The 12,229-nt window shown below is 31.2% G+C and overlaps 1 protein-coding gene across 1 annotated transcript in view; it reads left to right on the forward strand.

Moving 5' to 3' along the window:
* Nucleotides 1-981: 981 nt before the first annotated feature.
* The window catches only part of LOC138707521 (MOXD1 homolog 2-like), a 1,036,064-nt gene continuing 1,024,816 nt past the window's right edge, over nt 982-12,229 (forward strand). Inside the window, exon 1 of the mRNA XM_069837046.1 lies at nt 982-1,168. The gene's annotated coding sequence lies outside the window, so the exon portion shown is untranslated. The remainder of the gene's footprint in view (nt 1,169-12,229) is intronic.

Below are 12,229 nucleotides of genomic sequence, written 5' to 3' on the forward strand. Positions count from 1 at the left end.
AAACGGTAAGGTTATGTAATGATTTATTTTTCATTTTAATATTTTAACAATTTTATTTATATAACATATTGCTGTAATAACATAATGGGTCTGGAATCTTGTTGATTTTTTTCACGGCTTCCTTAATGTTACTTGCATCACTAATGCAGTAAGTTTAGTGGAGTTGTAGAGTTTACTTAATTTTAGCAAATATTTAAAAACAATAATTAACTGTGCAATTTAGGTGAAATTGCAGTGGGTAATTCTTGATGAATAATTCAGTCATTAATATTTCTTTTATGTTCTTTAGTTTTATTCTTGCTTACTTATTTGCTTTTAAATTATTTTATATGTAAGTTTTTGCGTGATTTAATTATTTTTGTCTTAATGATTATTTAATTTGTTTAAAAATATTATTACAAATATAAGAACCAATAAAATAAATCGATTAATATTTATATCACCATGTATATAATCATCTCTATATAAAATAACTAAAGAAGAAATAAAAAAAACAAAACTAAGTTTCCAATTTATAATTATTACTAAATTGAACATCTCTAAAAATAATATGTTAGAAGCCTAAAGCAGTAAAATCAATATGTCACTTAAGCGGTAAGAAGAGGGAAATTGTTATGTGTGTTAGGTTGGGAATACTGAATGTGGAATTTTAGACTTTCCGCGGATTGTTTTTGTTCGGAAACCAAGCAAATACGCACGATCTCGCACAAAATAATATGATATCCCTGTATTTGAGTGTATTTAATTTGTGTCGGAATTTGTGTAATGAATCAGGATCATTTTGAGTGAAAATGAAAGTTTCAAGTCTGTTCTGATAAGGATGTTACATGGCCAGTATGAATGTGGGGCGGTGGTTAATGTGGGGAGGCAGTGTCGGCGGTTAGACTTTTGAGAGTCTCTGCGAGGGTGTGGAGTGGCGCTCACTGCCGGGCAGGCAGTCGTGTTGCTGTTGGTGGAGGCACGGCGTTAGTAGTGAATCGGTTCTCTCTGTGAACGGTTGTGTACGAAGTCTTCGCGAGCGAAGCCGAGTTCCAAAACACGAAACCCTGAACGGGGAGCCCGGCTGTACAGTGACCCGGCGGACGGCCTGCCGGAGGGCCGGCAGTGCGTATTCGATTCGCGCGCTCACTGCGTAGAGTGTCGGACACAGCATCTCTCACACTTGAAGGTAAATGCGTGGACAAACTCTTACAAGACGGTTAATTATCGCACCTTGTATTAATGTGCCTATCACCAACATCAGTAATAGTAATATTGCTGGAGAACAAAAATAATAATAATAATGATAATAATAATAGTAATAATAATAATAATATACGAACTTTAGACGTGATTGACTGTTAAGGCACACAAATAAATGACGTCCGTTATCTTTCTTTTGAAATACATTCCTTATCAGCAGCATTTCCGAATTTTTAAATATAGTACATATTAATTAATTCTGAATGCATCAAAGTTTGAGCATATTATACAATACTGTATATAACTTTGGGATTTCAAATGTTTTTATACGTTTTGGACTTTGCCTCCAAGGCGGTTAAGCTATTCTCTTGTTTAAAATATACTGACGTTAATAAATGGGTATCACTATTAGTGATATTATTATAATAATCATTTAGAAAAGATATTAGTAAGTAATAATAGTAATAATAATAATAATAATAATAATAATAATAATAATAATTTGCGAACTTTAGACGTGATTGACTGTTTAGGCAAGCAAATAAATGACGTCCGTTATCTTTTGTTTAAATATATTCCTTATCAGCAGCCTTCCCAAATTTTTAAATATAGTGCATATTAATTAATTCTGAATGCATCAAACTTTGAGCATATTATACAATACTGTATATAACTTTGGGATTTCAAATGTTTTTTATACGTTTTGAACTTTGCCTTCAAGGTGGTTAAGGTATTCTCTTGTTTAAAATATACTGACGTTAGTAAATGCGTATCACTATTAATGATATTATAATAATCATATTTTAGAAAAGATGATATTAGTAAGGAATAATAATAATAATAATAATAATAATAATAATAATAATAATAATAATAATAATAATAATAATAACTTGCGAACTTTAGACATGGTGGTCCGTTTCGGAAAGAAAAATGACTTCGTTATCTTCTTCCGAAATATGTTTCTTATCAGCGGTAGTTACAAATTTTTAAATGTGGTACATATTAATTCATTCTAAATGCATCAGACTTTCAGCTTATTATTCAATACTGCCTATAATTTTAGGATTACTAATGTTTCTTACACGTTCTGGAAATTAGATACGTGGACTTTGCCTTCAAGGTGGTTAAGCTATTCTCTTGTTTAAAAAAATACCGACTTTAGCAAATATATATCACTACTAGTGATATTAATGTAATAATCATTTAGAAAAGATGAAATGGATTAGGAATAATAATAATAATAATAATAATAATAATAATAATAGTAATAATAATAATAATAATAATAATAATAATTTGCGAACTTTAGACATGGTGGTCCGTTTCTGTAAACAAATAAATAACGTCCGCTAATTTTTACTGAAATGTACTCTTATTACCAGTTGCAGTTCAAAACGTTTAATGTAGCGCATATTTATTCCTTCTGAATGCATAAAACTTTGAGCTTATTATTCAGTACTGTCTATACCTTTGGGATTTCTAATAATTTCTGTGAAATATGTTTTTTAATCTTTTTGGAAATTAGATACATACTAATAGTGATTTTAATATAATAGCCATTTAGAATAGATGAAATTAGTACGGAATAATAATATAATAATAATAATAATAATAATAATAATAATAATAATAATAATAATAATAGCCGTTCGGAAATATTTGGCGTTGTTTCGGCAAATAGACGCTTGTTTTCTTATATGTCATTTTCCTCGGTTAGCAATTTAAAAAGTTGTAGATAATCTGAATTCTTTCATTCATATAACAGGTATCAAATAACGCCTATTTTCAGTAGCCTTTCGGGAAAATTTGGAATTTGTATTTTTTATAAATGTACGTAGTAGTCTTGATATTTGATGAAGTACACCCAACAGCTTTGAAAAAATTTTCTTCTTCCTGAAAATAATAATATAAGTGTCATAATAAACCCTTCTTAATATTTGATACTAATCCGTTTCTGTGAAAGTTACTAATATCCGCGTTTCGTTTCATTGGCCATTTTTTCTGTCGGTTTGCACTTTAAGAAACTGCATATAACCTAAATTTCTTTTACTGTTATAATGCGTATCAAATAGCACCAAAGTTCCTTCTTACTGAATATAATAATAATAATAATAATAATAATAATAATAATAATAATAATATTAATAATAATAATTTGCGAACTTCAGACATTGTGGTTCGTCTTGCCAAACAATTAAATGACGTCTCATATATTTCTCTGGAATATTTTCCTTTTCAGATGGATTTAAACGTTTTTAAATTGTAGTACGTTCTTCTTAATTTCTTCAGCATGTATCAAACCTTACCCGTATTTGTTAATGAATCCTACCCGATAACTTGGAGATTTCTAAATACTGTGAAATATAGTATAATACTTTTTGTAAAGTAGGTACATGCACATTGCCTTGTAGGCAATTGAAGCTATTCCATATTTTCGAAATTTTGGTCGTTAGTAAATGTTTGAGTACCAGTAACAATAATAATTTATTTATTTATTTATTTATTTATTTCAAATATTAATGTGCAAAACAACAGCACAAGGCCAATTACAGTTTAGCACAAAATAAAAAACAAAACAAAACAAAACAGAACAAATGATTATGAGAATGAATGACAGAAAATGGCAGTGAGATCAAATACAATCAATATAATAATAATAATAATAATAATAATAATAATAATAATTCAGGATTAAGACCATGACCCGTGTGTCAAATCTTTCGAAGTTCTTGAAGTCAGCAGGACGTGATGTGTAATGTTCTTTAATAATGTATGTTATTTGAAATTATGATCATATTAAACAATTTGAGAAGTGTGAGTGGGATTTAGAATTACATGAAATTACATTGTTTCTCTCGTGGTGTGAAATTTACCCACGATATTATGCGAATATGATAATTGTAACTTAATTATACTTTAAGTGATAATAACAAAAATAATATCCATAATTTTAAGAACGCCTTGATCAGCAAGGAACATTTATCTTAGTTGAAGTGATTTAAATTAGGACAGACTGGATAGAAGTGCATTTGAAACGATTCGTTGCGGCGCATATCATACTGCCATATTTCGTTTAGAGACACTCAATAAAATCACTGAAACCTGCAACGTTTCACACTTGTGGGATCAATTAATATTATTAGTATTTGTGAGGAGGTATTTAATTTTAATTTTTACCTGAACGATATTTTAAGCTATAACATTAGTATATTTCGCGAACAGTATGAAAGTTTTATTATTACTACATTATAACTGATAAAGTATTATAACATTGCACTAGGGACAAATCTGTTGTGTGTTCTTACATTTCATATTTATTTTTGAAAAAAATGATGCATTGTTAAGGAAATCGACTTTTATGGCACACATCTGGGGCTTCATTGTACTTCGGCGTGATAATAAGTTGCTATATTTGTTAGAAAAAAGTATTTGATAGGAACTCAATAATGACTGAATCGAAGAACTTGTTCATATATTTATATGAAGGTATGAAGAAATCCCACGAAAAACTGCAATGTCGTGATAGTAGCCAGGTCATTAGTTCTAACACATTATGCTTATCCGTGCGTAGACAGTTGGTTAATATGACAGTGAAATTGTGAATTGTATTGGAATTATTCTTTTAGAATATGTTGAGAATTACGGATTTCGAAGAAATTGAGGATGTAGTAACAGGATCTTTAGAAACAGACTGAAAGTGACAGCTGAAATGATTTGCTAAATTAAGATGATATAAACTTAGTCTACAACGTAAATATGCAAAAAAGAACTGGAATATTTTCGATCAAGAACACAGGAATATTGCATTTTCTAGTTTAATATTTACTTATTTCGAAATAATTGGATGATGATGATGATGATCATGATAATAATGGTGATAATGAATAACAGTAAAACATATTTTTATGTATTTGTTTTCCTTTAAGTAAATAAACTATATTTGCAGTATCGCATAATTCTTTATAAGTAACCAATTTACTTCTTTTTTCTATATGTTGATGAATATTAATGAATAATAATAATAATAATAATAATAATAATAATAATAATAATAATTACTCTTATCACACGAATTACAAGTGCCGATTATTTTCTGTTATGATTATGGTAGTTTATAAACCTCATGAATGAAACATAACCTTAAAATTACACATTATGGATACAACAGGTTAGGCCTACGTAATTGTAAGTTTTATATTACAAAATTTAAAAATGTTAAATGTTTTAAATTTGAGTAATGTGAATGAAATTTTACTCATTGCGCAACTGTTCTTTCAGTTTCCCATGTAGCTTTATACTTATTATTGGCAGATGTTCTAGTAGTAAGAGTGGTGGTAGTAGTATTAATAATATTATACCGTTAGCACGAAACCAATATTGAAATCTTGTATAAGCATTACGAACGCTTAATTTAATTTGTGTGTCGTTTTGTTATATAATTGTTGAACAGAAATTAGTGTAGATGATAGTGTGGGAAAGTTATATATTAACCTGAAGTGAACTTCAAAACTCGGCTCTTGTAGTGTGGCAACAAAAAATGTGAACTTGTTCGGTATTCTTCGCTTAAAGACGTGACTGCTGCTTCTTTTTTTTTTTCTGGTCGATACAAGTGGAACTATGTAACGGAATTCGTTAGGTTATGACATAAAAAAATGTTTCATTCATAAACGTCTAATGAAAGCTCTAGGGACAAGTCTATCTTGGGTCAAGTGTCAACATTGCCTTACAGGAGGCCTGATGATAAATTCGTTTCCGAGACGTGGTTCTATTTTGTGACGGGTGAAGAGTTGAGCAAGGAGATATCGTAAACTGACAAAGTGTGGAGTATGAAGGTGAGATAGGATCAATACTGTAATAAACAATGTTAAGTGCGGACGTGTATAATCCAAATGCGACTGGATAGGCTTCTGGAAATTGATGGTAAACAAATATGTTCAATTTTGTAGTTCGGCCATTACTTTTATATGAATGACTGTAATTTATCGATAGACTATCAAATATAATAGTCATAAAGCGTTGAAATGAAGGAATTACTACTGTGATTTGGTTAAATGGTGTGGAACGGAGCGGCAAGGTTATGTTTTTATGATGTTGTCGTAAATAGTGAATATTACGAGCGTCTTAGAAGCGGACTACAATTTTGAAGTATAAAATATAGTCCAAATGTATCTAGCTGTCTTTTAACATAATATCGAAAGCTATACGACCCATAATTGTCGTCATTTTATTAAATGAAAACAGTGGTGATGTATTTATTTCTTTATTAAAATTATATCGGATACAGCGTTTGTATAAATTGAAACCTGGAGTAGAAGAGCTTTCTATATTTGTTTGACGAGAAGGAAGAACATTGAATTAAGTGTCGCTGAAGTGTAATATAATGTAGCAATAAGTGACAGTTTTGTGATTATAACAGATAAATTATGAAATGTGAATGAAGTATACTTTAAGCTTCATTTATATATGTCAAGGCAGCTTTAAATAACCACTGATATTTTTATTTCTGTACCAAATTTGTTTCAATGATGTAAAATTACTGCATGTATAAAAGCAAGCCTGTTCCGCCATGCATCGAATATAGAGGTTATACTGACGAAAGATCAATACGAAGTCTATGACGGAAAAATTATGAAGGTGCTTTTAGCGAACATTAATAGTGATATGATGAGTTTATCTGTATGGAGGAAACCATGTAATGTAGTGTACCGCAATTTTTTGCCATAGTAATCCCAACTCAAAAGGGTTGAAAGTTTTGCTAGTTCATTTTAAGGTAATGAAACAAACGTTGGAATAATGAGAAAAATTAACCTTCACAATTCGTGTTCTTATCGCCAATCATTGGTCTATTATGATCGTTTTTTGAATAGCAAATAACTTACTGTATAAGAGTACAAAGCAGAAATAAAAGATATGATTTACTATTATCACAGTTTAGTATATACAGTTGCGAAGCTCAATACTTACTAAATATGCAAACATAGACTGTTGAAATATGCATCCATAGATAGTTGAGATAGTTGCTAGCCACCAGGATCGCTACTATCGCCTCTTCACAGACTCTTTCCCTAGCAGACGATAAAATGTATTGTAATTTGATATCGTGTTCTTTTGAAAAATTAACGCCTTCCTTCCACTATTGAAATACGAAATACATAAGGTTTATATATTATTTTCATAAAGTATTTATTATATTTTATAAAATCACCTTACTGGATCTTTCGGAAGGATAACTCTGACCTCTTTTTCTTAGAATTTATAGTGCAACAAACGTCTCCTTGTCCCATATTATTATTAAAATTATTGTATTTTAGCCATTTACAGTTATTACAACCGATAACGAAGATTTCACAGTTTCCACAACTATTCACAACAAAGCGAAATACGGCACAGTCAATGGCTTTTCGATCTAGACCAGGCCGTAATATATGTTCGGGTTTTCTATTTCAGTGTATGGAGCTCAGTGAATTATTATATTATAACTTTATTGCGTATCATAGCTAAGTTTTATTTAGTGTAATGTGTCCATAAGTTTCTTTTACTTCTTGTTGCATAATATGTTGCAGAAATAATTACAAAACTGTGTTATTTTAATGTGAAGAGAATTTTACATGTTAACATAATCTTTTCGCATCAACATTTTAAGTTTAGAATGGAAGCTATTTTGAGGTTTAATAAAAAAGAATTTATATTGTGATTTTAATATAGCACATCTACCTTCCTTGATAAAGACAGAAATTTTATCATACCACGCTTATAAAATTAGTGTACGTACGATTGTTACTTCGTCTCTTAGGTAGTAGATAAATACAATAATTCAATACTCAATTGTAGTATTAAAATACAGACAAATTGAATGTGCGGAGTATCATACATGACATTATGCTTAATTATAATGTATAATTGCGAATTTAGGAATATAAGATATAGTAAACATAACCTATAATATTTCCATATGAATGACAGGGCATTGGAGACCACTAAAATTAGACAGAAAGGGGCAACTGGGACAGTAAACATAACCTATAATTTCAACATATCTAAATATTCGTGCGGTGCAACTGAAAATTATTGAATCGTGCATAAATGAATGTACAATAATTTCGCAATATTTAATCGAAATAAAGGCAGGTAGGTCTATTACACATACGAACAACGTAATTTTCACACCAAAAATAATATTACACCTTAACTCGCAAGGAATTATGTCTGAAGTGTCTCCTAATCATTGTTTTAAATTTTATTAATGCAATTACACTATATTTTAGAGAAATATATGTTACTTTTTATACATTCCAATTAATTTATATGGTTGAAACGCCGCCCTTCGTGGTCGGGTTAAGCGAGTCACATGGTCTGCCTTACGGCCTCTATTAGATCACGATGGCAGTGACACAGTCTATTGTTCCTAGTACACACAGCGCTCCAAGCGGCTAGCAACTATCGCGAGAAATGCAAAAAATCACTGTGTATACTAGACTGTATATACTAGACTGTGCTATTATCATGTTTGAAAGGTTCTTGTTACGTCCGCATTGAATGGATTTAGAGATGATCTTACGGGCAGAAATAATGACGTTCATTTTAAATGGATTATAAAGAGAGATATTTTGTAACTTTATGTTGGAGTTAAAGAGATAAAAAATAAAGGCGTTTACAATAGGGGAAATTGATATCATAAAGTGTACAACATAACATTATGTGGTTTTATATATATTCGTAAGTGTTAAGCACAGCAGAGTTCACATTTACAACTGCGTGTGTACCACATAGCATGTACTGTACGTACAAAGATAAAGTGATATAAATGAACTATAAAAACCTGTATAAAACATGCTTAAATGAAACTGTTATCAGAAATGATAAATAAAGACCTAACAGTTTATTACTATACTGATATGATATATGTCAAATTTAATACGATTTTTTTTAAATAACTTTCATAAATCCACCAACACAATTCGGTGTATCATAAGAGTGTTGTAAATCTCTAGAATTGTACAGAATTTTGTTTCTACTGGCAAACATATTTTATGTAGTGTATTTAAAGTGAACTTAATGTCAATAAAATGTTAATTACTGAACTGTAATAACTTTCTTCTTCTGAAAAGCACTTAATTATAGATAATTACTGTGATAAGTCGTGAATTAGTGTATTTAAATATGTTTATGCTCGACCATGCCGAAATGTAGTAGCCCTTTAATGGACCTCATTAAAGTACACCTTTTCATTGAAGTTCAGGTATTCCACCAATCAGAAAAAAAACATTGTAGCACTATGAAAGCGCAAGTATAGATTATTCTCGGGTATGCAATCGAAAGACAACTAGCGAAACGTCACGGAGGCTGGAAATCCAATACTGTCGCAGAAGGTTATGTTATGTTACTATAATAATTAGGGTTAATTGTAAATAATATCCAAATAAATTCAATTTGTCATCTCGTTTTTCAATGTCTAAATCAATTTCCAGGTTATATCAAGATTAATGTTCATTTTACTCTCTAGATTATATCAAAGTCAATGACATTTGTTCCTCGGAAAAAATCAATACTTTCGCGTCTGCGCACATCTCACAATTTACGAGATATTGCACAAGGTCAGTTCCGCTCCCCAGTCAGATAAGAATAACATGAATACTTATGAATAATTTCAAGTTATAAATATGGTGGGGCATAAAAGGTAGTATGAAACTTACCTATAATGGTAATTAAGACGCTCGTATGAAAATTATGAAACGAGAGCAAGCGAGTTTCATAAACAAACATACTCGCGTCTTAATTACTACCATTATAGGCTCGTTGCATAATGTATTATTATTTTATTCCATAAATAGATATATTTGTTAAAAAATTATGCTCCAAAGCTCTGTGTTGAAATAAATCACCTGATATTGTGGTTAAGCATGACATAGTTTCCCCTTTTGAGACAACCATCACCATCATCATCATCATCATCATCATCATCAGCAGCAGCAGCAGCAGTACGATGCACCAAAGATCGGTTCTGACCACACAAGTTTATCATCTTCCCATCTTCTTTTCGGGCGTCCGTCTTATCGTGAAGTAGGTTTGTAAGCAAGATCTTCTTTCGCTAGACTTCTAGGATCCAATCTTAATATATGACTCCACCAATTCTTCTTTTCATTTTTTTATTTCTTCCTGTAAATCAAATGTTTCTAATTTATTTCTAATAGTGGGATTACTTATTTCATCTCGTCGAGTAAAACCTGAAACTATCCTTAGAACCATACTTCGGCTGTCTTAATTTTCCTTTTACCTCAACTACTGCTTGCCCAGTTTTCAAATCCGTACATCAAAATAGTTACTGCCATGGCTTTCTTTATAGTATTGAAGTTGAGTATCCTTTCTAGTCTTTCTCGCCGAAGATCGTTTTATTGTACCACACACATTATATTGAAATTCATTCAATTTATTTTATACATCTCCCTTTTTATCATAAGTTATACTACAGCCCAAATAGTTAATAGTACATTATGCAACGAGCCTATAATGATAGTAATTAAGAAGCGAGTATGGATGTTTATGAAACGAGAGCAAGCGAGTTTCATAATATTCATACGAGCTTCTTAATTACCATTATATGCGAGTTTCATACGACTTTTTATGCTCCACCATATTTCTAACTTGAAATTACAGTATTCAGATGTATACATTTTATTTGTATCTGACAAGATCGGAAGTGAACTTGTGCATAGCTCGTGAATTGTGAGATGTGCGCAGACGCGAAAGTATTGATTTTTTCCGAGGAACAATAATGTCATTGACCTTGTGTAATCCTGTTAAACTTGGTATAACTTTGATTATTGAATTCGACATTGAAAAACGAGATGACAAATTGAATTTATTTGAATATTATTACAATTAACGCCAATTATTATAGTAACAGTATTGGATTTCCAGCCTCCGTGACTTTTCGCTAATTCTCTTTCGATTGCATTTCCGAGAATAATCGATACTTGCGGTTTTATAACGGTACAAAGCTGACTCGTTATTGGCTGAACACCTGTAAGCTGAGTTGTCATTGGCTGAAAACACCTGAACTTTAATTAGTAGGTGTACTTTAATGACATGCATTAAAGGACTGCTACCAGGTGTATAATTACTACATTTCGGCACGGTCGAGCATAAAATGAGTTAATTGTTCTATAATGTTGCTGTTTATTACTATATTGATCGCATGGGATACTTCCGTAAAATTTTCATAACAACCTTTTAACTGCAATATCTAAATCATCTTGTGTAATAACCTTACGTAACTACTGAGCGGCAATCTGTAACTCGTCCTCTGAATTGTTAAATACTACTAGATCATCTGCAGATATTATAGAGCAGCGGTCATCAGCACAGTGCACTCTTGGGCTAGCGTCTCTTACCCGCGGCTAAGACATTACACTATCGTGCATCCGTGGCTGCTGGCGGGTATGTTGTCTCTCTCTCTCTCTCTCCCTCCCTTCTGCATGACGGTGCATATTACGAGACACTCCTTACCCTTTACCCATTTCAGCGCATGCTGTCGACCACTGTTATAGAGTTTGAAATCCGTGAACCTAATTCGAAATGTGTTATGAGATTTTTTTGTCATTCAGTCTTCTCTGCCTCAGTACAGATGTTAAAAAGACCAGGTAATAATAGACACCCGTGTCTAGTTCCTTGATTAGTATTTTTGTATCTTAAATTATCTGTTTCATCATCAATAGTTAAAATATTTATTTTCGTACAGACTCTGTATGATTTGAATTATATATTGAGGAGACCCTTAATTCTTCATAATTTCCCATAGCTTGTTCCTTAAAACCCCATCAAATGCCTTACAAAAATCGATGAATAAAATATTGGTTTCAAGATAACATTTAGGTTTACTTCAGTTTGAGACAACGTAGTGTAAAAACGACATAAATAAATCGTTTAGAAAAATAAATCTCTCACAATTAAATCTTTCTGTGTCCGCCACTACGTTTCAGCGCATAGCACGTGCGCTTCCAACTTAGCAATCCCTAGTTTCCATTCGATATGTTGAACAAAAATG

Source organism: Periplaneta americana, chromosome 10, assembly GCF_040183065.1.
Source record: "Periplaneta americana isolate PAMFEO1 chromosome 10, P.americana_PAMFEO1_priV1, whole genome shotgun sequence".
NCBI lineage: Eukaryota > Metazoa > Arthropoda > Insecta > Blattodea > Blattidae > Periplaneta > Periplaneta americana.